The sequence below is a fragment of the Amblyomma mixtum genome, chromosome 1 (genome assembly GCF_055824585.1).
Source record: "Amblyomma mixtum isolate Tamu chromosome 1, ASM5582458v1, whole genome shotgun sequence".
In the NCBI taxonomy this organism is placed as follows: Eukaryota; Metazoa; Arthropoda; class Arachnida; order Ixodida; family Ixodidae; genus Amblyomma; species Amblyomma mixtum.
The window spans coordinates 318519224-318531843 of NC_143012.1; the positions used below are offsets into that span (position 1 = coordinate 318519224).

Below are 12620 nucleotides of genomic sequence, written 5' to 3' on the forward strand. Positions count from 1 at the left end.
ATTTTGAACGGCGAGACATTCTCTTCACTAGCGTTATAGAATAGTTTGACTGCTATGTCATAAAAGATTGATGAACGAGCGCACATCGGTTATGCTCACGTCAAATGACAGCCACCATGCTGACGCTTGAGATAAATAAGGAAGGACTCTAGGAGGTTTTCGTTCACGACATCCGTGGTGGTTATCAGTGGAAAGTAAGAAACAGCGCAGACCAGCAAGCAAAATCAAGAACAGGTCGTCGGATTCTCCCGACATGAACAATGTTTCGGCCATACAGTAAAAATCAAACCGCTGGTTATTGTGGTTACAGTTGAAGACAGCTCGAATTCTTGCGAAATTGAAAGGGCGTTTTGTCGCAGCCAGACTGATGACACGAAGTCGTATCTATGAAAAAGCTTCGGGGCGTGAAAACCCCACAATGCGGAACCCAAAGAAATAAATTAATAAGGAAATAAATTTCAATTGCCCAAAAAGTGCAAGCCGCAGGCAAACACCGCTGCTCCCAGACCGGTTGCTCAGTTGCAAGCACTAAAAGCAAGCACCGAAATTGTGATCATAAATACGCGTAAACGGTAGGCGTGTTCTGGCAGGACTGAAGCAGGTGATCGTAAAGTGCCGTTCAGCATTAAATACTCCAATTAATGACGTCGTAATTCGGGACTGTGTTCGTTTTGCGACAGTTTGTAGACGCCTATGTCAAGCAACGCGCCTCGTGTCGACAAACCAAACGTAAGAAATTAACAAAATAGCTAAGGAGCTAGAAAATCACCAAATGATTTATCAATATTAGTCGTAATTGAACGTATACTAGAGTGCAAACACTGAGGAAAAAATGACCAGGAATAATTTGTCCGTCTTATAGGTTACGAAAAGCTGATTACCAACGCTAACTGTAAAGTGCAGCACAAAAGTCCACAAAAAAAAGGCCCTATAATACTTCCTTCAAACCCCTTTGAAAACTTCCGTGCGCCAGTACACCTTTGCCTTAAATTGCAGATAAAAATTCAGTAACTGCGTCGGTAGCCCAGATGCGAGTATTAATTTTTCACTTCAACTGACAAAGAAAGCATCAGCTATTTACACGACCAATCAGTGACAGCCACGCCAGGCTGCGTCCATGAGTGTCAGTTCAGTGCTCCAGATGGGTTTTTAAAAATCCCCACTGAAATCATCACTGAAACCATCGCTGAAATTTTCTATGCGTTTGCAATGCGTAAGTGCATGCCAGCTGGCATGGACTTTCTATCGAGAACAGATTACATCTCCTCGGATTGGCTTCGAGCCAGCGATATCTTGTTCCTAAGTGTAAGCAGTCTTATTCACACGTCGGAAAAGTGTCGCTTTTAAAAACTCAACCGTGTACGAGTTTTGTCTTTGAAACATAATATGTAGCAGATCCAACCGTTAAAAGTGCACCGTCCAGAACTGTCCGCATTATAACATCATCAAGAGGAGCGTCGTAAGAAAGCATAGCAGCCTGCCGGAAAGCAAAATTATCTGCGCTCATAACGTAGCTGGACGTTCACAAATTAGCATATAAATCATGCTCGATTAGCTGCAGTGGATTTACGAATCCGGTAGATGAATGTCTCAAACCTGGACGCACTGGTGAAAACCTTTTCTTCACATGGCGACGCGGAAAGGTAATAGGCTGGCTTAGAAAAAAAAAAAAATGATGCGGAATAGGGACAAAATATTTTTTCTGTAAACGCCCCTAATCTCAATTTATTGCCGCAATAAATACATGCAACCTAAAGAGGAGCATTCACACTTGACCGATGCGAGAGGGACTGAGTGATCACTGCGTCTAAGACTAGCCGTTGAGCAGTCAGAGGAAACAGAAAATTGCCTCCGCAAACGCGAGGAGCAACACAGGGAAAAAATGCAGAGCGGCGCTACTTGCCACACTGACTCCGGTGCTGAGAACAGCTGGAAACGGAGGGGAATCAGATAGAACGCCGATGACTCCGAGCAGTCACCCAACACTCCGATGTGAAGACCCGACGAGCGAGGGAAAAAAAAAGCGCTCGGGTAGCCGAAACACAAAACTTGTTGCACTAGTGCAGTAGCTCAAGGAAGCATCGAGGGAGGGAGGCGAATACAGAACATCATAAAATCCAGCCTGCACCAAGGTGAGAAAAAAAATAAATCGGGACCCCCCAGCCTCTTCCCTGAATATGGCTACCTATGGCGCTAGGCCTGCGATGCGAAACGTGGCATGCTGCCAAAGTGCAGCGGGAGACATTAATCGCGTTCAGAGCACGCCGGGCGCATGTCGCGTGGTATTCGCAGGCGGACGCCTCGGGCGAGCGCTTCTATCACGCATAGCGGGCGGGCACGTTGTCTTACCTTTCTCAGCTCGTTCCGGCAGCTTGCTCCAGCACAGCGGTCGCGAAGTCCGTGCTCGCCCCGTGCAGACGCCGCGTGGATGGGTCGCACTCTTCCTCCTCGTCTTCGCTGCCTCTTTTTATGTCTCTTTTTTCTTTGTTAATTTTTTGTATTTACTTGCCCCAATCCCAATGAAGATAGCGCATGGCTGGTAGCGCCCCCAGTAATGCTCATTAGCCGGGATATTTGATTTCCTTCCCCAGGTCGGCTCGGATCTTTCGCTGCAAATACACCTCTCTCTCTCGCTCTCTGAACGCGAGCGTGAAAGCGCTGCGTTTAAATAAGCTTTAGTTCTTTGAATGCCGTGCAGTTTACATTTGGGGATAAAGCGGTAGCTGAGGATCGACCACCGATGGCGTTCTTTGCCAGACGCTACGTGGGCATCGATAGATACCGCTTTTTGACGTTGCCATCGAACCGATATCGCGTGCATGGTTCTGTGGTGTGGGCATCATGCAGCCACTCCTGCGCTTCCTTCATCATGACTAATGAGGCTTTTAAGTCCGTCGGTATGGCTTATACGCCGCGGCTAATGAGGTGCTGTCTTTACTTCCGAAATCTGTCACTGCGGCTTACAGGGAAGACCCTTCGGATACGATCCAGGAGTTGGGAATTCAGCAGCCTGTTGTGCTGTCGGTTTGAGAACAACCCAGTTGAAGACACACGGGAATCCTTAGCAAGCAGCGACGGTGTCACACTTCTGTCCCTCGCTCTCGCCTTTGCGTTCCCAATTGCACCGGTAGCTGCTTGTGTTGCTGCAACATCCGGCTAGCAGTTTAAAAGCACCGGACAAGGATTGCATATGGGGATAACGGAGGGAACATTGTGTAATGTCGTGTCTTTCACGTTGTTCGTGTCATGTCGTGTGTACAGTGCAACACGGCGCCCGCGTTCCTTGGCTTTGCGTTTTGTTCTACATTGCTGGCGCAATATGTGCGTTTCAGCTTACAATGGGGTACGCTTGTACCTGGCAATAAATAGCCTTTGCGTTCCATGTCGGCTCCAGCCTTGCCCCATCTGCGAAGCCTGGCTGCACGTCGAGACGGGCACCTGCGTCACAGTGGGCACCGTGTTTCAGTGACCTCCCTTAACATAATAGTTTTCTATTTCACAAGCTGTAGGTTGCTCCTCATTTTTTCTCGAAGATACTTCTAGCGGGCCAGATAAGTGCAGTTATTAGTAATTGGAAAGCATTATATAGCTCATCAGCAGACCTTTCTCTCATTTATTTCACTCCCACCTTCCTCCCTTCCCTTACGGCGCGGTTCAGGTGTCCACCGCGATATGTGAGACAGATACTGCTCCATTTCCTTTCCTCAAAAACCAATTATTATTATTATTATCAGCAGCCAAACCCGGCGGTGTCGTAGGTGTCCAGAAAAGTGGCCCACAGAACCCCAATGACGTCACCGTGGTTTCCTATGACGCAGTAGTCCATATTATATTTAACAGCATACGTGGCCAATGAAGCATAGTCATAAGTGGATTAGGGTGCAGGCCTTCATGTTAAGGGCCTTTATATTAAAGGCCTTCAAGGTAAAGGTCTTTAGGTCAGAGGCCTTTATGGTAGGGTCATTAGGTCAAATGCCTTTATGGTAAAGGCATTTAGGTCAAACGCCTTTAGGTTTAAGGGCTTCAGTATGCAAGCCTTTATGATAAGTTCCTTCAGGTTAAATGCCTTTAAGTTGAAGACCTCTAGGATTTGATTTAACGTACGGTTGTTTAACGTCCCAAAGCGACCCAGCCTAAGAGGGACGCCGTAGGGAAGGGCTCCAGAAGTTTCGACCACCTGGCTAAAGATATGCACGATAAAGGCCTTTACACTGAATACCTTTAGCGTTACGGCCTTTAGGTTATGCTCGCCGCTGCGGCCTCCAATGCTCCACCCAAAAGTCTGAATTTGTGCACATACGCCCCTCACCAAAGTGCACAGCCAAAATTTCATTGTCTCTTGAGACAAGTCCAATTCCTGAAAATATCGAAGTCCGGGTACTGGGGCTCTTCATACATCAAAACAGACGGTCAGAAACAACATTGGCCAAACTCCGTCAGGTGGGGGACCAGGTGGGCCGCATGGTCCGCCGGGTTTCTAACAAGCGCGGGGGGTTACGATGTAAGGACGCCTTGCGGCTGGCGCATGCATTTGTAACCAGTCGAATTCTATATTCGACTCCATACCTCCACCTGCGGAAGCAAGACGAGGATTCACTCGAAGTTATCCTCCGCAAAATTATTAAGCGGGCTCTGGGCCTCCCCGTGAACACCTCCAACAAGCGCCTCCTGGGGCTGGGCATGGTGAACACATTTCGGGAGCTCCGGGAAGCCCACTTGACCAACCAATACACACGTCTCTCAAAGACATCGTCGGGTCGCCGCCTGCTTGCCCGACTGCACATCCAACACACCACTCTTATGGAAGAGCGCGTACGTATTCCATCCCAGTGGAGATGCGCCCTCCACGTGCGCCCTCTTCCCGCGAACATGAATCGTGAAGACCATAATGGTCTTCACGATTCATGGTGAAGACCATAATGGCGCGGGCGGAAGCCCTGGCCCGCCACTATGGATCGAAACCCGGCGTATTATACGTGGATGCCTCCTGCCCCCACCACGGGGGATGGTACACGGCCGCAGTCGTCCACCAATCCAAAGCAGTGAACGGCCTTACTTTCCGAGCCCGTGACATAACACACGCGGAGGAGGTCGCCATTGCGTTGGCTGCATCTGATTCCAATTCAAAAACAATTATTTCCGACTCGCGAGGGGCATGTCGGAACGTCGAGCAGGGCTGGGTACCATATCTAGCCTACCGCATTCTCCAAAACAGCGTCTACACCGGGGACCCCGCGCACCGGCGTATCGTTTGGGCTCCTGCTCACATGGGCCTTGAGGGAAATTAGGCAGCTGACGCCGCCGCCCGCGCGCCCTCTCACCGGACATTCCCCTCCGACCCCGACGATCAGGAACTCGAATTTACTCCCGCTTACTCCTTTAAAGACATTGTTTTACATTATCAATCTGGCCATGGTCTTTATCTCCGCCCGTGTAAAGGTCTCTCAAAGGCGGAGGAGCGGCTTTTGCTTCGCCTGTATACCAATACCTTGCTGTGCCCGGCAGCTCTCAAACACTTCGACCCTTCTTTCTCTGGCAGCTGTCCGCACTGTGCGGAGAAGTCTTCGGACATCTACCACATGGTGTGGGCTTGCCCCTCTAACTCTGCTATCCCCCCTCACCCCAACCCAACCCGGGAGGACTGGGAGGCGACCCTGCTCGGCTGCTCTGACCTGCAGGCCCAACGGGCCTTGGTCGCGCGAGCCCGGGCGGCGGCCGACGCAACTGGGGTCCCGAACTAGGGACCTCCACCTAGTACTTGTAAGGGCTGGCCCCCTCTGGGCCAGCTCATGCAATACCTCCAGTAGTGCATGTGTAAATAAATGTTTTCCACCACCACCTTTAGGTCAAAGGATGCTTTCTCATTCACAGCACGTAAGATTATTAAGTGCCCACCGTAATTCTGTAGCGATAGCTACCCTACGCCACCGGCTTCGTGAGGTCAGCGTGGCTACGCTGAGCCGTGAAACCACCACTCCGCCAGCTGTGCGCATGCGCGGAGTGACGTCTATCCCGCAGCTGGTGTGCGTGCTGCGCACCTACATTACGCTAGCATTTCGAGCCTTCAGCACCTATGCCTTCAGCGTGGCGGCGCCGTGGCTGGTCACGTGGTTGGTCACGTGGTGCGGAGAAGCTGCCAGCGGCACGGCGCGCCGGCGAAACCGAGGGGGGGAGGAGATGGGGTAGAGAGTGAATCAACGTCCAAGGACTAAGATGAAGAAGGTAGGCTCAGCGAAACGGAGCGGCGAAAGACAGACTTTGCAATTCGACTGAGCGAGTTTCACTCGGCCAGCCGTAGCTATCGCGTCGCTCTAGGTTTAACCAGACCTAAACCACAGGCATTTTTTATTGCGAAAGCAATATTAGTTGCACTTTCAGCCCGTCGCGTAGCGAGGCCGGTAGCTACCATATTAGCATATTGGATTGGATTGGATTGAATTGGATTGGATTGTATAACCGATGCATCACCACAAGTCTAACCACAAGCACCACCACCACCTACACTACCAGCTGAACCATGGCGTAGCTACGGAAATTGCTTTCGCAATTACCGGGCTTAACCAAGCTTAGCTACAGCCATTTTTTTCTTTGGCGGTCGCTAGAGTTGCTACGCGGGCAGCTTGCACATCCTAGTACCGACATCTACCATTTCTGCTGCGTACCAGCTGGCACGCAGCAGAAATGGTACTCACCAACACAAAGTCAAGAATATCCTCCACATCGTTTCACGATCATTTCTTTAAGGTTTTCGCAGCAAATCCACCCCTACAGGAAGAGAGATATAATTTTTAAGCTAAAGTCTTAGCCTTCAGCTGTCAAGTGATGGCTTAAGCGAAGTGCATTGAAGCCTTTTGTTCTTTAATAAACGAATGGATTCAAGGACTTCGAGGCCAGTCTTTTCGCGTTCTCCTCTTGCACCTGCACTGCTATGCTTGCCTTGTTAACACTGATGACCTCCCATGCCTTTATAAGATAGGGTTACAGGTTATAATGCTATCCAGGTAAGAACAAGAAGATGAAGTAGACGAAGGGCAGTATGCAAAGAAGAAGATAGCCATGACAGAATTCAAGGGCCTATATGTGCATGGATATTGCATTTCTGCAGCAGCTGGACCCAACATTTCCCTCGTGGATCTATATATATTTTTTTCGTTCAGAGCACCGGCTACTATGCAGCGGCAGAATCTTTGAGTGGGATCAGGGCCCGGCGGTTTCCTGCAACATTGCATCATGGCCTTCGAGCTCCTACTTGCACTCTCGCGATCCCCGGTAGATTGTCGCCTTTGCACTGTATGGCCAGATCACAAAACTATTCGGCGTAACTCTTGGCAGTCCGTGTTTGAGACAGAACAGATTATTTAACATGAGCGAAGGAGGCAACGAAATGGCTTGAACATCCGGCTCATGTGCGCCAGGTAGGGTTTTGATCCCCAGTGCAGTCCAGTACACAATGGTTTCCCAATGGCTATAATCCTTCCCCTTTTTGTGCCCGGCTTGTCTGGGGAGAAATGCTTGGGGAAATGGTATTTGACCGTCCCTCATGCGGACATAGCACGGTAGTCATGGCGCTTTTTGGCTCATGTTACGCTTGTGGCTTTCAAATTCAGTCGTAATCATCAGCGACGAGAGACACAGGAACATGCACACGCGGTGGCAAACAAGCGCAGTTCTATAGGAAAGTAATATACAGCGCAAAAAACAGGGACAGCAGAAAAGACAAACAACAGGACTGGCGTTGATTGTAGTTCTATAGCGTTGTTCTATAGCGTCTTAAGAAGAGCTCCGCAGTGCTTCAGTGGTTATAGCGTCCGGCTGCTGACCCGAAAGACGTGGACTCGAGCCCGGCCGCGGCGCTCGAATTTCGGTATAGGCGAAAGACTAGAGGCCCGTGTTCTGTGCGATGTCAATCCACGTTAAAGGACCCCATGTGGTCTAAATTTCTGCAGCCCTTCGCTACGGCGTCCCTCATACCCTGAGCCGCTTTAGAACGCTAAACCCTCGTAAAACCAAACCATTGAGGAGAGAAAAGGCGCAGCAATTCCCTCACAATAGGTGTGCATCTCAAAGTGGCCGTGAGACAGAAATGAAGGAGGCAGTATTCTGTTGTGGCCAGTATGTAAGCGCCAACAGGACCTTGATGACTTTGTCGACATTCCGAACGCGTTTAGTGCAGCCATCTGTAGCGGCTACGAAATTTATGCGCTGGCTTCAGGCGTTTTGGCACAGCATGCACCTACCGCCTGAAGCTGAAATCATCTGTAAACCTGTCAGAGTACGCTGTTTCAGTCATAAAGTTGCAGACGGTCACAGATTGTCACAAAATGTCGCAGGCTGGCGAATGAGTGCCCTCTTTGTTCCATGGCTGCGTTCTGTATCGAGAGATGTATGCAATTAGTGCCCGCCTTTGACATATTAGAATCATCTCAAAATTAAAACTTTGCAGCGATGTCCGCAGCTGTTGTTGTGGGACGTAATAGTTCCACTGCTCTATTTGCACCTTTTTCTTTCTAAGCATCACGTACACTAACTGTGATTGCATGAGGTTATATGGGGGCAACAATTATTTATATTGAAGAAAAAATAACAGAACGCTTATGAGCATGTAACGCGAATGTTTGAGCGTTAGCTGTGGTGTTATAACAAGAAAAGAAGCCGGGCGCCAGGCCGGGGGCGCTTGCGCCCATCCTTGTTCGGCGGTGGGGCTCGAACCAGCCACACCCATAGCCGAGGCGGACGCCTAAGCCACTAGGCCACCCTTCGCTTCCAACCCTCTTCCACCTACCACTTCCTCTCTTCTCCTTCTTCTCTAAAAGTAGAGAGGGGATTACTTTCTCTCCAATTTTGCCATTTGCCATCCGAAGCAGGAGGCATATAGCGCTGCGGACGACGACGATGACGGCACAAAATTGAGGATTGAGCTAATAAGAACTAACATGCTAAAGGTCCACGGGCACCTCCCATCTGCCATTGCAATCTTAGTAGTCTATTTACCATAAACTGCAAAATTTTAATTTATTCAGCTATTATGGCAAACACAATTCTGAAATAACGTTTGTCTACAGTATGCAAAAGTTAACGCTGCAGGGTGAATGACAAGAACGAGACAAACGCACTTCTCATTAATCTTTCCCCCAATATTTGAACGAACCCCTATGTGATCTGCTGGCTTTCTTTGTGATACAGCCGTCACAATAGCTTGGACGAAGCAGCCCCCATCGACTGTCATTTCGGTACACAACTCGAAAGTGTATGCAGGGTTAGGTTCCTGTGGATGTAAACCATTTCACGCATACAGAAATCCGTCTTTAATTACAATTTTGAAGCTTTCTTCCAAGTGGTGAAATTTGGCTTACAACGGAGCAACTGCCCAACTACCAACATTCAGCGTTTTGTAGCCTCTTTGACCTCGGAAACGTCTTAACCGTTTTTTTTTTGTGTTATGGCAGCAGTGTGAACTGACGACGTTTCGTCATTCTCTGTTGTTTTCTTTTCTTTTTTTGCTTCCGGTACTCTACGTTCTGACAGCTTGCGAAACACGCTGGGGCGTCCGCGTTACGCATGTGTTACGTGTGCTATTACAACATTAGGGACTCAAGCACACGATTGATAGTTGATTGGAAGGCAGTTGTTCCCCAAGAAATGAGCACCTGTAAATCAGGAACATCATCGTTTCGGTGTCTAGTACAAGCTGAATATGGGTCACAATGGCAAGTCTGTTTCCCATGTGACCACATGAGCCAAGCCGTACGCGCTACTGGATCGAGGGAGTGGGATCAGGTACTGTGGGTTCGAGGGACGGTTCCAGAGGCGATGAATCTAATTTAGGGCGTGGTCAACTAACTAGCCTTAGATCGTGCGTGCGCCCTATTTTAGTCTTCTACACGTTCGAATCCCATGGACGCTGGTCCCCGCTGTCGTGCTGAAGCCAGCGGCACGCTAAGAAAATACGTTTGACTTGGTAGGCTTCTAGAGAAATCTTGCGATGCTCATTGCTGTTAATGCAAAAACATTATATGATATGTCCGATCAGCACTAGAGCCGGCGTCCGCCGTCCGTCGTCTATGGCACGAAATTCGGAGGATGTCAGAACGCCGGTGTTCGATGTCACAACACATGGAAGCGAACATGTGTAGTCATGAATGATGAAACATAACGTATTTATGACCAGTGAAATTCATGACTCAGAGTCATAGGCACGACTCAGTCATTCTACAACGTGTCATGACTCAGCACTTTGAAAATAACGTAATGGGGGTGTATAGAGTTTGTGCAAAGTATGCGAAGTCATGACGCGCAGTCATAATCATGACTCGCGACTCATAATCATTCAGCAACGTAGCATGACTCAGTACTTTACAATTAGCATAAGTTAGGTAGAGTCTGTAAAATGTGTGATTAATGATGCCTCGTAGTCATAGTCATGGCTCACAGTCATTCTGCAACGAAGCACAACTGAGCACTAAAGCTTTCGCATTCTCACGATAGTAATCAAGTGCCTGTGCCGAATTTTTTCATCATCTTTCGTAGCCAAGATTGAAACGCGGGCTACGTAGGCCTATCGCTTCGTCTGCTTTTCTTACACAGCAGCCGAGGCGCCCGCTCCGAGCGGGGTAGGTATAGACCACCCCCTCCACGCAGTGTTGAAAGGTTCGGCTGCTGCCCATTAAGACCTGCGTCAGCTTCCTGCCTCGGCTGCTGCGTTTCGATCAAGGCTGAACTCAGAAGACGCCCGTGTGGTATGCGACGTCACTGCCCATTAATGAGCCCAGGGCGGTCAAAATCAAATCTTGAGCCCTCCACTGAGGCGTCTCTTTCTTTGTACCTTCTTTCATTCTCTTCCTCACCCTGTTCCTAAAGGCGCGGTTGAGGTGACCACCTCGAAGCGAAATAGTAACAGCCCTTCCCTTTGTCAAAAAAAAAAAATCTTCTCACAGCACCAGTAAAGTTCAGGTTCTCTTCTCCTTCCTTGCACCAGAGGTGCTCCGCCCGAGACGGTTTCTTTAACTGGAAGACTGAAGCTTTTCTTCGCACAAGGGGTGCCCCGTCAGAGACGGTCTCAAGATGAGTTACGATGCAGGGATAAAGGGAATGCTTGAAGTTTATGTACAGATATTTACAATCACATACAAGTTAAGGCACTGGAGACATATTAAGCAGCAAAAAGACAAACAACAAAAAGGCGGAACTGGCTAACACTAGGGGAGGCCCCTACTCGGCGTAGCCGAAGATGCATAGCACCTAACCTTAGCCCAGAACCCTTTTTCCGGCTCCGGGGCCCGGTTTTAAAGACCTAAAGGCCCGGCCCACATTTGGTAGCACCCAATCATGTGACACTGCTCCCATGATTGGTTTCTCGAGAGCATGGCCAGCCCTCTAGCCTCCGTAGGGCAAAACACCCTCTCCATTGCAAAAAAAACAAAAAAAAAAACAAACAAACGCACAGTCGTGCCAGCCAGTGCCAGCATGTCCGGGGTAGAACATTCTCCCTCCAAAATAAAAGTAAACACAAACACAAAACACACTCGTGCGAGCACGTGACGGCGGTTTCCCCTATGACCCTCGACTTTGGCGTCGTCTCGGAATTCGGGATTAACGGGCTTAAGCGGGCAGCTACCACTGTAGCTGACGCTGCGAGCTCAGACCTGCATTCCAAGGCGACTTAGCCTTCCCAAGGCTGCTAGTCGGCGCCTCACCGATACCCGTAGCGTCACCCAACTCGGGCCTACGCTGCTCGCGGCTAGACGCGCTGTCGCCGGCTATTCCTCATCTCTTTTGCCCCCTCGTCAACGGCGCCCTGACGCCGTTCCGTCCGGCAGTGCTTAATCCTCTCAGGAATCCTGCAGACTTTTCGAACGAGACGTTCGTCGCGAGCTTGTGTCGCATATCTGGTGTCCGCCAAGACGAGGGGATTAAGACAAGGGGGGGTCGACGTGTGGCGGCCCCTCAGCCACATAGCTTTCACCGCTCTTTAGCCTAGCCGGCGCGAATCAGCCCCAAGGGGCGATGGACGCCCGAGCGGCCCGGCGCCTGCGCGCGCGCATCGTTCCAAGAAATGTCATTCTTCCCTTCGAGCGCGCCCCACCGTCCCGTCCCGTCCCGTCGAGGAAGGGGGGGGGGGGGGGGGGGGGGGTCCATTGAAGAAGGCAGCTGCGGGGCACTGAGAAAGAATTAGCGGTAGTAATGACCCCGCACGCACTACCGATACCTTACACGCCCTTTCCAAGATTCTAAAAAGGGCTCAAATGGCACTTTTAGAATTACAAACAATAGGGATCGGTATCTGTCACGACACCACCCTGCGGGTGACATACTGTAGTGCTGCACTTAATTAGTAATTACGTGAGCACTTGCACCAACAAAACCCTCGCCGGACGAGGAACATAAAGAACATGTACACATTCAAATGCGCGTTTCAGACATTTAAATCCAGCGCATTGACCGAAGTCCAAGCCGTCGCGCTGCGACCAGTTGCCCCAACAAAACTAAAAGCAAAATGCACACGGGCACCAATACAACATAAGCAAATTGCACAATTACACACAGTGGCATGCCTGCTGTGCGCCATAAAACGCAGTCCATGTTGATAGGCTGTACCCAGTCCATCTGCATGCACACCGTCG

At 49.8% G+C, this 12620-nt stretch overlaps 1 protein-coding gene across 9 annotated transcripts in view; it reads left to right on the plus strand.

Annotated features, from left to right (window-relative positions):
* Positions 1-12620, plus strand: part of LOC149372623 (uncharacterized) — a 517038-nt gene that overhangs the window by 9362 nt on the left and 495056 nt on the right. The window lies entirely within an intron of this gene.